The sequence below is a fragment of the Miscanthus floridulus genome, chromosome 15, assembly GCF_019320115.1.
Source record: "Miscanthus floridulus cultivar M001 chromosome 15, ASM1932011v1, whole genome shotgun sequence".
Taxonomy (NCBI): Eukaryota; Viridiplantae; Streptophyta; class Magnoliopsida; order Poales; family Poaceae; genus Miscanthus; species Miscanthus floridulus.
In genome coordinates this window covers 52,342,159-52,357,496 of record NC_089594.1, presented here as the reverse complement: position 1 = coordinate 52,357,496, position 15,338 = coordinate 52,342,159, and positions in this window count along the sequence as shown.

Genomic DNA, 15,338 nt, shown 5'->3' with positions numbered 1-15,338 from the left:
CTTGAAACTCGTGGGTAGCATTTGCTTGATCTAAGTCTAGGTAATTGACGGATATGATATAAGAAGGTCTGAGCTGCTATTTATCTTGTTCCATGTGATACTAAAGTTCTGGGGATTTATCTTTTGAAAAACATAAAAATCCTATGTGATGAGCTCCTATATGACAAAGTTTGAATTCCTACTAGAAGCCATATATGATATTTAGATTAGGAAAACTTCCACATATATGCTGCTTGTTTTGCATTGAGTTTACTCTACCTTTGTTGACCCTTAAGAGAGGTTTATCATGCTCTTAAAATCAAGATCATGTACACACCAGCCATAGATGCACTAATCCTACACTAGGGATAGGCACAAAAACATGTCATTCCATCGAGATCCACCCAAAATGTTTTACTCCTACACTGGGAGTAAACACCAAAACATATGTTCATAGGATTATCCTCCAAATAAATGCTCCAAGTTCCTGTTGCTATCTCTCAAAAGTTTTGTTCCACATAAGAAGCATGGGGCTATGCAAAAGTTATTCATAAAAAAGAGAAAAAGAAAAAAAGAAGAGAGATGAAAAATGGACAACTGTCCTAGATATTTAAAATAATGGGTACTTAGATGCATGCTATGATAGAACTAACCAATTTATAAGAGCACAAGTACAATGGCAACCACCGAAATGATCGCACTATCATACTTGAGCCCATATAAACCTGATAGTCCATCGAGTACCATGAAGGGTCTCGATTCATCGCCAACATACAACCAAGATCAGTACATGATTCAACATACATACCACATATTACATAAAGTTCACAATTACCTCACCATACATTGGAGTACAATTAAAGTTATTACAAACCAATTTCAAATGAAGTAGTAGCGGAAGCAAATATAGTTTGAAACAAACATCTCACACCATTGTTCAAATACTTTGCTAGTTTACGATCACAACCCACAAAAGCATCATAGAGGAGTTAATGAGAAGCGCCTTGCCTAGGGCCTACTCCTCGTCCATGGCGGGACAGAAGTAGTTCTTACAATATCCATGATAGACTATATTATCTGCAACAAGTGGGGAAATAAATCATGAGTACAAGAAGGTGCTCAGCTAGACTTACCTATTATAAACCAAAAATAATGTGACTCTAAGGATCATGCAAGGCTTTATAAGTGGAGCTAGCTTAACAATATTTTGCATAAAAAGCCACTAGTTCAACTATATATTTTATAATTTGGGTATCAAGTTAATTATAGCTATTCACCTCTAGATTAACAACTAACATATGCCAAACATGTGATATATCATTATGTAGCATCACAATAATAACCATAGCCGGTGTAGCATTCCCATGTCCAATATAACCATCAAATTCCATAGTCCTGTTACTACGATGCTAGGACAAGTCGAGTTTCTCACTATCTGGGAGAGACGGTGATTCGAATCGGTTGCAACCTAGCATGGGCAGTTATTCCTAACACAAACCCACACTTCCCCATCGGGGTCACATTGGGTCACCTTTGGTACAACTCAGGTACACATTTCACAGGTTCGATTAGTGCTACACAACCAGGGACAACCAGCTGCCAGGACATTTAGGCCCCGCAGCACTTGAGCTCACGTCTGGCTCCCCACACATCCTTACTACCATCTAGAGTGCGCACTCTAACAGAACGAGGCCCAACCTAAGTTGAGCTACTCGACTTCATGATCAAAATGAGTTATCCAGCCAGCTAAGTGAGAGGCATGCGTTCAATCTCGATAGAAGCGCCAACAACGGTGCGGTCCTTAATCGACATGGATAGGACTAACATAGCCAAACCAACACCATTGCAAATAAGTATCCACCCAGTCTCCACTTAATAACACCTGATGGTTATTTCCCACGATAGCAAATATAGCCAACCATGCTCCGATATCCACCTATATCACGCAGGTGATAGGAAATCACCCGACTTCTACCGGTCTAAGCATAGCTAAGCATATGTTCGATCCTAGACCTACATAGGGTTCAAGGTATATTTCTAGACAAGGTAGTTCTATGCATCAAGTGCTTCCAACTAACTCTTATAACCTAATGCATCAAACATAAAGGACTTAAGTGATATTTGTAAAAACATAGGAGGCTTAGAATCCTCTGGGGCTTGCCTTTCAGAAAGGAGGTAGGCCTATGATCGGGGCACTCCAGTAATCCCTTAGGAGCCTTCTCCTCGCTTTCAGGGGCTACCTACTTTGGTGCCTCCTGATTCTCCTCCTCCTCTACCTCAAACTCCAAGAGTGTGATTTCTTTTGGTGATCCTATAAGCATGAGCGCAAAATAAGATACAAGAATGCACGATAATGATATGCATGATATGATATGATGCATAAACATAAATGTCCTTAACAACAAGGTATTAGGGTGATAACAAGATTAACTTTCTTTTACTAAGTAGGTGCATATCTCCTCTCTAGTAATTAAACAAACACCTATTTAGCATTTTCTGGGCTACAAGATAGCAACTATTTGTTTTGACCATAACTAGAGTTATACGCATCCAAACAATATGGTTGTGGACTTTCTAGAAAGCTTCTCAAATTGGCTACGACTCTGTTTTAATCATCTTAAGGTGATTCAGTAGCTATCTAGGTCAAACAATTCAATCTTCCAGATCTTTCCAAAGGATAAGCAAATTTGATAGCAGCCTTCTAACAGCTATAACTCTCAAACCATTAGTCCTACAACCATGAAATTTTAGAACGAGATAAATGAGTAAGTTATATACAACTTTGTTATTAACAAAATTCACAGCAAACTTCATCTTCATTATGAAAACACCATGACAACAGAAACTATACATGTAGTCATCCAATTAAATTATAGAGCCATGATTAACTAGTTGCCTATAACCAATTATTTCTAAGGACCACTACTAACATCAACAGATCATAAGCATCACAAGCACCCTAGAAAATATCATGGTTAAGCCCAAATAATTTATTTATATTCATTTATTAATTTTCTTTATATAATAGGGTGATTTAGAGGATAAATATTTTTAGTGCTCAATAAATTCTGAGAAAATTATAGAAGGTTACATATAACCCCGGTAGTCTACTATACAAATTTCATGCCACTTGGATAAGTATAGAAATCTCTACAAAAATGACAATTTGCATAGGCTTATTTTAGCAAAAATAGTTTTGCCTAGTGAAAAGTGTCAAACAACAAATTTAATATTTTCTTAGTTTCAACATAGCATAAGAACATTGTAAAAATTTGTATGATCATATGTTATATAGTTTTACCCCATTTATTTTCACTACAAACTAGCGAATAATCAAGGTTAAATAGAAAGACCATATTTCAAGTATGTATTATGTAGGTTTAGTATTTTTCCTAGCTAGAGCATGCCAACAAAAGACCCACAAAATTGGAATTCGCAATTTTAGCACTTCCCTAGCTCAAGTTATGCATTTTATAAGATAGAAACAAATTTAAAAGCACTTATCTAGCTCAATTTAATTCCCTTAGAAAAATAACCCAAACAGTAGGTTTCATATTTTTATAAAATTGTACACTTCATGATGAATCTAACAAAATTTACATCACCTCATTTGGACACTCTTAACTCAAGATATAAATTTTTAAAGTTTGCATTCAAATCTATGAAAATAAATGAAGAAGATCAATTTCAAATCGGGCCCAGCAGCTCGATACACCCGGTCTATGCACCCACGGTGACTGACAGCGGGGGCCCATAGGTCAACCGATCCCACGCTGATAGAGGAATAGAGATAGGGGATGACTTTGACCGATGATAACTCACCGACGGTGAGGTCACCGACGGCAAGGTCACCACCATTAGACTCAACTTTTCCTTGCGCATCGACTGGTGGGTTGGTTGGCCAAGGAGGCTCGCCAAAGCTACCTCGCTAGTGACCACGACTGGCAGGCTCAATGTCTCCGATGATGATATGGTCTAATGAGCATGGCTATAGCGTTAGGAGGTCCTAGTGGAGGCCTAGCATTAGGTCTAGGTCATGGTGGAGTAGCATTGTGCTCCAACTAGTGTGCATGGCACCGCGACGATGCACAGCGCATGGCGGTGAGTTCAACATTTTAACAAGACAATGGCCAAAGATAGGTCTTTGCCTTCGAGGAAGATGTAGAAGTTCTAGATGACACTGACAACGGGCACTAGAGGGAGCTAAAGGTGGCCGGTGAGGTCGGTGGTGGCAAGCTCGTGCGCGCTGCCATGGCTGACGCGCATGGCGTGGTCGCGCGTTCCGGCATGGTGGTGGAGATAATAGTTAAACTGGCTTTGGCCTTAGCATCTAGACCCTATGATGATGACCAGATGAAGGAGAGAGAGGTTAGAGGTGGACAGGTTGTGGCTGGCCACAGGGCGAGCTAGAGCTCGGAGGCACACTATGGCCATGGCGACGATGGTGATGCGCGATGAAGCCTCAACTGTGTTATCTAGTGGCGCTAGCTGCTCAAGGAGGTGGAGTAGATCATGACAGGGCTATGTGCGAGGTGCATTGGGTGATGGTATGGTGGTGGCAGCAACCGCTACCCTCGACGACATGATAGCAGCAGCGCTGCGTTTTGCTCTGCTCTGGAGCCAGCACGCGAGCGAGATGGAGAGGGCGAGAGTGAAAGTGAGGGCATGAGGGAGTGAGTGTCTGAGTGCTCACCCTTGTGGTGAGGCAGGGCAAGGCCAACGCTGGCGTACGGCCTCCAAATGGCATGGCTAGCCTACGCGCGGTCGGCCATTGAGCCCAGCCAATTTGAATCGGTGAAGCCGATTTAGTCGACTAAAACCACCATCATCCCTCTCCTCTATCTCCTAATCTATGGTGAATTTGTGAAAACTTTAGTAATACAAAGTGTAGAGCTACATGAGTACTACAAGATTGCTTAAAGGAGTTTTGTTTATTTCATAATGGTTTTCAAACTACAATGCTCCAAAGTAGGCTACTTTGAAACTAAAAACCAGCTTTAGACTTAGCAATATTTCTACGTCCCTAAACAACATTTCATTGCTGCTTTGGAGCTATTTTTGACTATGTTGGGCACTGAATTAGCTCATGGCCCTAAAATAAGGTTTTGTACCCATGTTAAGAACTACAACTTTTATTAAAGGTGCACTACTATGCAAACACTCTATACTATTGTTCAACTTTGGTCAAAGTAGGATCATGAAAAATGACATTATAAGTAAACTAGGACTTAGAAGCAAAATTGGCCCATGTCATGAATACAAACATTGTTCCATTTACCATCCTAGATGTGTCTAAGGTGTTTTTGTGACCTCACAACAATCTCTTGCATTGGTCACACATTGTCACAAGCATATGCATGTATATAATCAACATCACATGTGATAATATGTAAGAATAAGATGAAATTCCATATGCTCATGCTCATGAATGCTTGGATGATGGTTGTGCTCATGAAATGCAAGTGCCAAATGCAATGCTTAACACTAGGGTGTTATAGCCCCTCCCCCTTATAGAAATCTCATTCCTAAGATTTGAAAGACTTACCATTTTTCATAAAAGGTGGGATAAACCTCACGTAGATACTCTTCTCGTTCCCATGTGGCATCTTGTTCACTGTGGTTATTCCACACCACCTTGTAGAACTTAATGACGTTGCTCCAGGTTACTCTTTCCATCTCTTCTAGCACTTGGATCAGTTTCTCTTCATAAGTCAAATCTGATTGGAGCTTAATATTGGTGGGTTCAATGGCTTCATCCGGTACGCAAAGACATTTTCTTAGATGAGAGACATGAAATACATTGAAAATAGTACTCAATTCTAGGGGAAGTTGCAACTTGTAGGTGACCTTTCCCTTTCGGTCAATAATCTGATATGGCCCTACATATCTGGGTGCAAGCTTCCTTTTTACTCCAAATCTCTGCACACCCTTTATAGGTGAAATTTTTAAGTGCACATAATCTCCCAATTCAAAGGTTCTTGCCCTTCTTTTTTTATCAGCATAACTCTTTTGTCATGCTTGGGCTGCTTCAATATGGCCTTGTATAATTCAAACCTATTGTTCGGCTTCCTTGACAAAATCAATACCGTAGTACCTCCTTTCCTCGGGCTCAACCCAGTTCAAGAGGGTCCTACATTTTTAGCCATAAAGTGCTTCAAAAGGAGACATCTTGATACTTTCTTGGTAACAATTATTATAAGAGAATTCCGCAAGGGGTAACCACTTCTCCTGTGATCCCTTAGATGATACAACACATGCTCTCAACATATCTTCTAAGATTTGATTCACTCGCTCGGTCTACCTGGAGGTTTGCAGATGGTATGCTAAACTTTTGATTAGTTTAGTTCCCAAGGCCTTATGCAAATGTTCCCTAAAGTGAGCTATAAATTGTGGTCCTCAATTTGAGATTATGGTCCTTGGTACCCCATGTAACCTCATGATCTAAGAAACATATAGCTCGGCATACTTCCTAATGGGATACTTTATGTTGACCGATATGAAATGCGCTAAATTGGTGAGGTGGTCCATAATGACCCATATTTAATCTTGACCCTGCTGCCTATGTGGGAGACTTGTAATAAAGTCGATACTTATTTCATCCCATTTCTAGCCTAGAATGGAGAATGGTTGAAGCGGTCCAGTAGGTTTTAGATGATCCTCTTTGAACCTACTACAAGTATCACATCTAGCAACATATGCAGTGATTTCTTTCTTCATCTTGGTCCACCAAAAATGGGTTTTCAAATCTTGATACATTTTGCTACTACCTAGATTGATAGACAACTTGGATGAATGAGCTTCATCTGAAATTTGATTTCTAAGTTCATGGTCCTTCAGTACCACTAGTCGGTCCTTAAACCATAACACACCCTTTTCATCCAACCTAAAATGATTGGCTTCCTATTCCTTCATCTTTCTCTTGATGTGCAACACACCTACATCTATCTTCTGTAGTTCGATGATCTTGCTCTCAAGTGAGCAACTGACAGTAATGTTTTGTAGCACAACAGGATGCAACAGATTAAACACATCTTCTAATAAGGCTTCTAAGGTGTTACAATGAGATTTCTAACTAAGTGCATCTGCTACAACATTGGCTTTTCTCGGATGGTAGTGCATATTCAAATTATAGTCCTTAATCAGCTCTAACCATCTATGTTGTCTCATGTTTAGTTCAGGTTGGGTGAAGATGTATTTGAGACTTTTGTGATCAATGTATATGTGACATACATTCCCCAACAAATAATGTCTCCATATCTTCAATGCGTGGACAACTATGACAAGCTCTAAATCATGGGTAGGGTAGTTGACTTCATGCTTTCTAAACTACCGAGAAGCATAGGCAATGGCTCGGCCCTCTTGCATAAGCACACAACCAAGATCGGTCCTTGATGCAATGCAAAACACATCAAAGGGCTTTTCTATATCAAGTTGCGCCAACGTAGGAGCTATTGTCAACAAAGTCTGTAGAGTGTGAAAAGTAGCCTCACACAACAGAGTTGAATTAAACTTTTCATCCTTTTGGAGTAATATGGTCATGGGCTTAGCTATCTTGGAAAAATCAAGAATGAAACAATGATAATAACCTGCTAGCCCTAGGAAACTCCAAACTTCATGAACTAAAGTTGGGTCTTTTCGATCCATAACCTCTTGTACTTTAGATTGGTCTACAGAGATTCCATCTTCAGATAATATATGACCCAAGAAAGGTACTTTCTTTAGCTAGAATTCACACTTGCTGAACTTTGCATACAATTTATGCTCCCTCGGCCTAGACAAGACAATCCTCAGATGCTCTGCATGATCTGTCTCATTCTTAGAGTAAATTGGGATATCATCGATAAACATGACCACAAACTTGTCAAGCTTGGGCATGAACACCGAATTCATTAGGTACATGAAATAGGTAGGAGCATTTGTTTGTCCAAAAGACATGACCAAATACTCATACAAGCCGTATCTAGTGGAGAAAGCTGTCTTAGGTATATCCTCTGGCCTGATCTTAATCTAGTGGTAGCCTGATCTCAAATTGATCTTAGAGAATACCTTTCCTCTTGCCTATTGATCAAACAAAATATCAATACGAGGCAAAGGGTACATGTTCTTAATAGTTACGGCATTAAGTGTCCTATAGTCCACACACATCCGCAAGGATTGCTCCTTCTTCACAAATAAAGCTGGACAACCCCAAGGAGATGAACTAGGCCTTTGTCCAAAAGTTCTTATAGCTGAATTTTAAGTTCGGCTGACTATCGACACGAAAAATGTCAACACACATCAAGCTAGAAGGATCTACTTGATGGAGCTAGGTTGGAGATCCACTTGGCTTCAACACAGGACTAGTCGACCCTGCGAGTTCCTCCTGAGGCGTGCTAGTCAATTTGACCTGCAATTGACAAGGAGAGAAAGTTTATGAGTAATTTAAGGGGGAACATGCTAGTTTTTGCCCAGATAGTTCCAAGTGTGCCGCTTTAGGAGTAGCCAATGTTAGCCCATTAGATCACAGAGATTTTCGACCACTCACTAATGTTGCTGAGCATGCGCTAGTGATGCCGACCACAAACCATTGTTTTTTTTGCCTCTAGTCATAGTGTGTGGTCGAACAACGTTAGTGGTGATCGACAACATTAGTGAGTGCTCGACGATATAGTGGGTTGATAGCCAAATAGGAAAATCAATCAAATAAACTGATACGAGAAGAAAATCAGCTACTAAGAACTATAACGCTCACGGGTTATGATAGATTTTATAATGACAATTGTGATGTACCCAATTTTAATGATTCTTTCCCTTGAGCTATTAACATGCATGTGTCAGAGATACATCACTAGCTAAATTAGATTTGATGAATACATAATGTAGAGCCAATGAATTTAATAAGAAAAAGGGATATGCCACACACATAATCGACTATTTCATACAAATAGACCCATGAACTATCCAGACCTAATCCATTACCATCAATAGTGAGGTTCGACCGGATCGATGCAGCTATGATGATAACAACAAACTAAATCCAAAGAATTCATAGAATCGGCCATACTTCAACAGGTTCATGAGAGCGTGTCATATCTATGAAAGCGCAGATGAATCAGCTAAAAGAGCTGATTCAGGTAGAAAAAGGATCATAGCATGTGAATAATGGACTATTCAACATGAGCAGACCTATCAACTCCTCAAATCTAACCTATCATCTTTAACAGTGGGGTTTGATCGGATTGATGCAGCCATAATAAAGATAACAGATTCTATCCTTAAAGAAAACGGATCTACTCATATTTAATAGGATCATGAAAACACACTATGAATGTTGAAGTGCGGGCGATCGACTATTTAGTTGATGCAGGCATAGCAAATAGCCACGGTCATGCCTAGTCAAAAGCAAACCTACCAGCTAGCATCCTTCGATCTAGAGTACTAATAGTGGGGGTCAACTGGATTGATGCAGCCGTGAAAGCAGGCCAACTAACTAGTAAATCTCCTCAAGATCAGACATGCCCTGACCGCATACTATGCACGATTAGGATCAAAGTAGAACAACCGTTGAAACATAACCTATCATTTTAATGTAAGGACCATTGGAATGTAACAGAATAAATGAGGGGTTAAAAGGATGTGAGGCCAATCTATATCAATCTCGATCAGGCAGGTTGATGTTGCTAAAAAACTAATAACAATAAGAACATCAGCAAGATCGGTAACTTAATGAATCTACCTGAAGGACACCACCCTTAGGTAGAGCCGATAACTTGACCTTAATCTAATTTGAGAAGTGGTGGTTGATCGGATCGATGTAGCCATACTTGAACTAGATAAGAGTCGATAACTATCTTATACAAGAGCTCGCAATGGAGGTTAAACTTAACCGATGCAGTCGTACAAATAGAAGTATAAGCCATGATGGTACTTACAAACAAGCTAGAGGTTGGCTGGACTGATGCAGCCCTACTTGTTGAAGAACTCACTAGAATCTACTCTACTCCTACTCCTAAGGGTTAGCACAAAGCCAAAAAAGTTAACTTGTATTGGTTGATTGGATCAATTTTCTTGTTTGGATGTCAGCCCACTAGATCACCGAGCACTCACCAACGTTGTCGATCACCACTAACGTTGTTTGACCACACACTATGACAAGAGGAAAATTAATGATAGTTCATGGTCAGCATCACTAGTGCATGCTCAGCAACATTAGTGAGTGGTCAGATATCTCTGTGATCTGGTGGGCTAAAATTGGTTGCTCCTGAAGTGGCACACTTGGAACTACTTGGGTAAAAACCAGCATGTTCCACCTTAAATTACTGATATACTTTCTCTCCTTGTCAATTGAAGGTCAAATTGACTAGCATGCCTTGGGAGGAATTCACAGGGCTGACTAGTCCTGCATTGAAGCCAAGTAGATCTCCAGCCTTGCTCCATCAAGCAGATCCTTCCAGCTTGCTATGTGTTCATATTTTTCTATTGATGCACATTTTAGCATGCCTAGTCAGACCCTGCAATCATCATGGTGACTTACAACAACAATGACATCCTTATGGTACCTTATGAAGACCTACCTGATGAAGATAAAGATGTCATCAACAAAGCTATAGAAGAATTTTAGAACAAGTGTTTGTTGTCCTACACCAAGACACGTGACAATAAAGTTGTTTAGAAATATCCACTACCAAGAGTTCTGTTGCATGGGCAGACAGATGTAGATGAAGCTAAAGACAGATGTTTCTTCATAGAGGCTGTAAACAAGTCTGTTCATGATGCCATATTGAACCATAATGAAGTTTTCTTGAACACATTCCACAACACCATGAAAGAGGTGTTTCATGGATATCCAATTGATCAGGTTGGACTGGCTTATTACAACATTCCACATTTGTCGATTTAGGGGACTAATCAAGCTGGTACTAGCCATTAAGAAGTAGCACTAGCTGGTAATGATGATGTCTAGGTAGTTCAAAGCTCATCTAAGCAAGTTTAAGGTGCTACTACTAATCAGATACAATATAATACTAGATCATCAGTACAACATGTGCAATAGCTGATGGGGGAAGTTTAGAATTAAATGGTCAATTTTGGCACATCAAGCCAAATACCATCGTCGGCTCAAAAGATAGCGCCATCAGTTCAAAGGATTCATAGAGATATAGATCCTAACGTCTATAACTAGAGACTTCAAGTAGCAAACCAGTAAAGAACCCAACAAATAGAGGTTCCACAAGGATACTATTATGGCATAGATTACAACACCCTTCACATGATTCCAAATCTGAGGTATCAAGGTACCCAAAATTTAATCCATAGATGGGTCAGCAATTGTAGAGAAATCCAAATTCACAGATGGGTCAGCAATTGCAGAGAAATCCAAATTTTAACCCACATATGGGTCATCATGCTTGAGATGAGCATCATCATAATAATATGGATTGGCGCTTAAAAAATAAAGTGTTCATGATCGGCTAGGAAAGCGAGTTGTTGATCAAAACTAGGCTGATTATGATGAAGAGGATAGTGAAGAAGAATATGTTTGGCAAGAAGGGCAATGGTGTCCAGGAGGTTTGACAAGAAGCTAGAAAAGAAGGGTGCAATGCCTAAGGAATAGAGAGCTAGAATAGGCTCAAGGGTCTGGTAAACCTCAAGTGTGGCATGCTAAACAAACAACCGGTAGGGGTCAACCATCGGCTAATATTCAAATGGCTTTTTTATTACCATCGGAAGAGGTGGCATGCTAAGCAGACCAAGAAGTCTATTTGGATTTTGATGAATTGTAGTATGAAGAGATGGTTGCCAAGTTGATAGTTATATAGCAGGCTATATTTGATAAGCCAGTCAAACATCGACACTTAAAGGCTTTATATGTAAAAGGTTTTATTGATGGGAAGCCGATGAGCAAGATGTTGTTGGACGGAGGTGCTTCTGTCAATCTTATACCTTACACCACTTTTTGTAACCTTGGCAAGGGACTAGGGGATTTGATTGAGACTGACATGATGCCTAAGGATTTTGGGGCTAATGCATCTAAGACCCGGGGGGCAATGAACGTTGAACTGACAAATGAGAGTAAGACCCTGCTCCCCACATTCTTCGTCATTGATGGAAAAGGGTCATACAATTTACTCCTTGGTCATGACTGGATTTGATGAGGACATCACTTCTTCATCACATATAAGCCAAGGAGAAGAGGAGGACCAACATGGGCGTCTAATTCATCTTTCTCATGGTGGAGGCCTAGTCCAACTGAAGTTGGAGCCCATCTTGGGTTCTAGGACTAGACTACCTTAAACTGGTCACCCAAGATGCATCTAGACTCTATTTTTGATGATCCACATATAGTTCGAAAGCTAATTTGATAAGGAAGACAATCCAAGTGGTCTCACACTAAAATACCTTTGGAATCAATGGGAATCATTGAAACAAATTAGCATCTAGAATCTATCAGGGTGCTACGACACTGTCTTTTGGTTCATTGGACCGTGTATCGTGTTTGGGCCTATTAGGGGGCGCATCTAGGGGGTGACACCCAAGACACTATAAATAGCAGCCATCGCTCTCCTTAGGGTTTGGGTTTTGTTTAGTTCTTGATTTCCTCATGAAACAGACATCGTTTTTCTACAACTGTGCTGCCAAGGCTACTTGCTATGAACCTAGGGCCCCAGTTCTTGATCTTGTTCGCCTGTGGCAATTAGTCCTTTTGAATAAAGACTTGAACTCCTTCTTGTTATCATAATCCTCATATTTATTTGCAATTTCAGATTACGTTCATCCCATTTTTTCTTGTGTTCTCGATTCACTTGCAGGAAAGCCTTCTCGGCGAGGTCAATCGCGTTCGCATGGTTGATAACCAACGGAGCAGTGGTATAATGGTTGCGGGGGTTTGAATCAATCTTGGTTCAAAGTCTAGATCATGAACATCAAGTCTCCAACAATCGACGCTATCATATCTTTCGAAAGATTGGGCCTTGTCTACATCAAGTGGTATCAGAGCCCTTGTTGCCCATTAGGTATAACTTTGTTTTTCCCTTTAGATTGTCACTGTTTTGCATTACCTCTAGTCCACAAAAAGCCAAAAAAAATATACACCACCACATATTCTCTGCCCTATAGCCTCATTGTGCCATGCAATTTTGTCTCTGCATCACGGTGTTGAGTTTGTGCCCTAGGTCAAGCTCTGGTTGCTGGTTTTAGATCGTTTTTTGGTCCAGTTTGTGTTTTTCCCTTTGTTTTTCATCATAATCCGTGAACACCTTCAAGTCTTGTTGTGTTTCCTTTATATCCATCAAACCCTAGTCCACACCATCTAATTTGTTATACTTGTCTTCAATATTTCCATCAAATCCTTGCTGCCGTGACCAATTTTGCGCGTATTGTTCCCGTTTTATCCTCTAATTCAGAGTTAGTTCGTAAAACTGGTCTAGTTTTCGCATACTGAACTCGGATTTTGACGTTCCATACATCAAAATTGATCAGAAAAAAATTTCTGATCCACCCGTCCCCCACTTTATTGGGTTCGGATATTTTTATTTTGGCCAAACACTGGTCACAAGATCCTCTTTTCGTGGTCACAAGCTTTTTGTCGATTTTGAGCACATCTTCTGAAATTTCCACATGCCATGCCTTTCACTTATTTAAGCTGATATTTTCTATGGTTACTTCTTTTGTGCTCCTAAGTGAAAAAAATATCAAAAAAAATAAAAAGAAAAAGTTCAAAGAATCCGAAAAAACAACAACCCAAAAATAGAGAAAAAAGGGAGGGGCGAAAGTGGAACAATATCTAGAGGAGCACATAGAGAGCGCCATTTGAGCTGTGTTTGCGTGTGCTAATTTCTACCTTGTTCCTAATCAATATCCTACTGTTCACATCACTTGATACATCTGGTACTTGGAACATGAGTAGGCCAGCAACTAAGAAAGTACTTGGGATACTTATTCAGCTTTGCTATTCAGTTGCAAATTTTGCTATTCCTTACTACTATATTGTGCATGTCCAAGCTCCACTTTCTTCTAACTAAGTACATGTTCGCCTTGCAACTGTTACACTCAAGCTACAACGGTATCACAGTCACCGACCGATTGCACTACCTGTTGCTTTAGTAAGAACACTTGTAAGACCATGGTAAGACGCTTGAGAGTTAAGTGCCTTGTTTTTCCTTGTCCACAACCTAAGTAGTTGGTAGGGATAATACTATTTGTGTTGTCTTCTTCTTTCTACTAACCATGTTAGGAAAAGTGGAAGGCGGCGATAAAGGAAACAAGGACATACCTACAGATTTCAATGACTGTGTTTCTAAGAATGAGCTTTGTGCTGTTCTTGATGACAAGTTCAATGAGATCCTTCAACAAATCACCAACTTGGCCAAGAGGATTGAACATGATGAACAATGACATCCTGAACCACAGTCCTAATGATGATGATGATGATCTATCTGAGGAGGATGATGGCGATGCAGAGGCTGAAGCCGAAGCTCAATGACGTGCTGAGGATGCACATAACTGTAATTGGTTGAACTTTAACCGATGTGGTATGGGAGGTAATAACCAAGGTAATAATGATCCTTTATATAAAACTAAGTTTAAGATACCTCCTTTTTCTGGTTCTACTGATCCTAAAGCATATTTAGATTGGGAGATGGCTGTATATCAAAAATTTAGCTCCCATCAAGTCCCTGAAGAATATAGAGTTAGACTTGCTACTAGTGAATTTACTAGTTTTGCTCTTTTCTAGTGGAATGATATTTGCAATAATGCTAATGCTAATGCTCAAATACCTCAAACCTAGACTGTACTTAAACGACAAATGAAATCGAGATTTGTTCCTCCATACTATCAGCGTGATCTGCAATTAAAACTGCAACGTTTAAATCAAGGTAGTAAGACTGTTGAGGAATATTATCAGGAGCTTTTAATTAGTCTAGCACATAGTAACATACAAGAGGATGAAATGGATAAGTGTTCTAGATTTTTTGGAGGTTTGCGTCAGTGAAATACAGGATGTTCTTGACTATAAAGAATGGACTAGATTTTCCCAATTATATCATTATGCTCTTAAAGCTGAAAGGGAAGTACAGGGACGACAACCTAGGCATTCCATGACACCGTCCACTCCTTCACGTCCAACCGAGGTGAGTACATTTTCTAATGTGCAGACACCACCAATGCCTGTAAAGAAGAGTTCTTCTATCACACCTTCTCTAGTGGATCTGCTACACCTTCCACTAGCAGCTCTTCTAAAATTGTTTGCCACCGCTGCAAGGGCATGGGACATATTGCTAAAGAATGCCCTAGCAAATGAGCATATATTGCTACTGATGAATGGTGGGTATGCTAGTGCTAGTGATGAAGAGAATGAATTTACACTTGCAACTAATCTT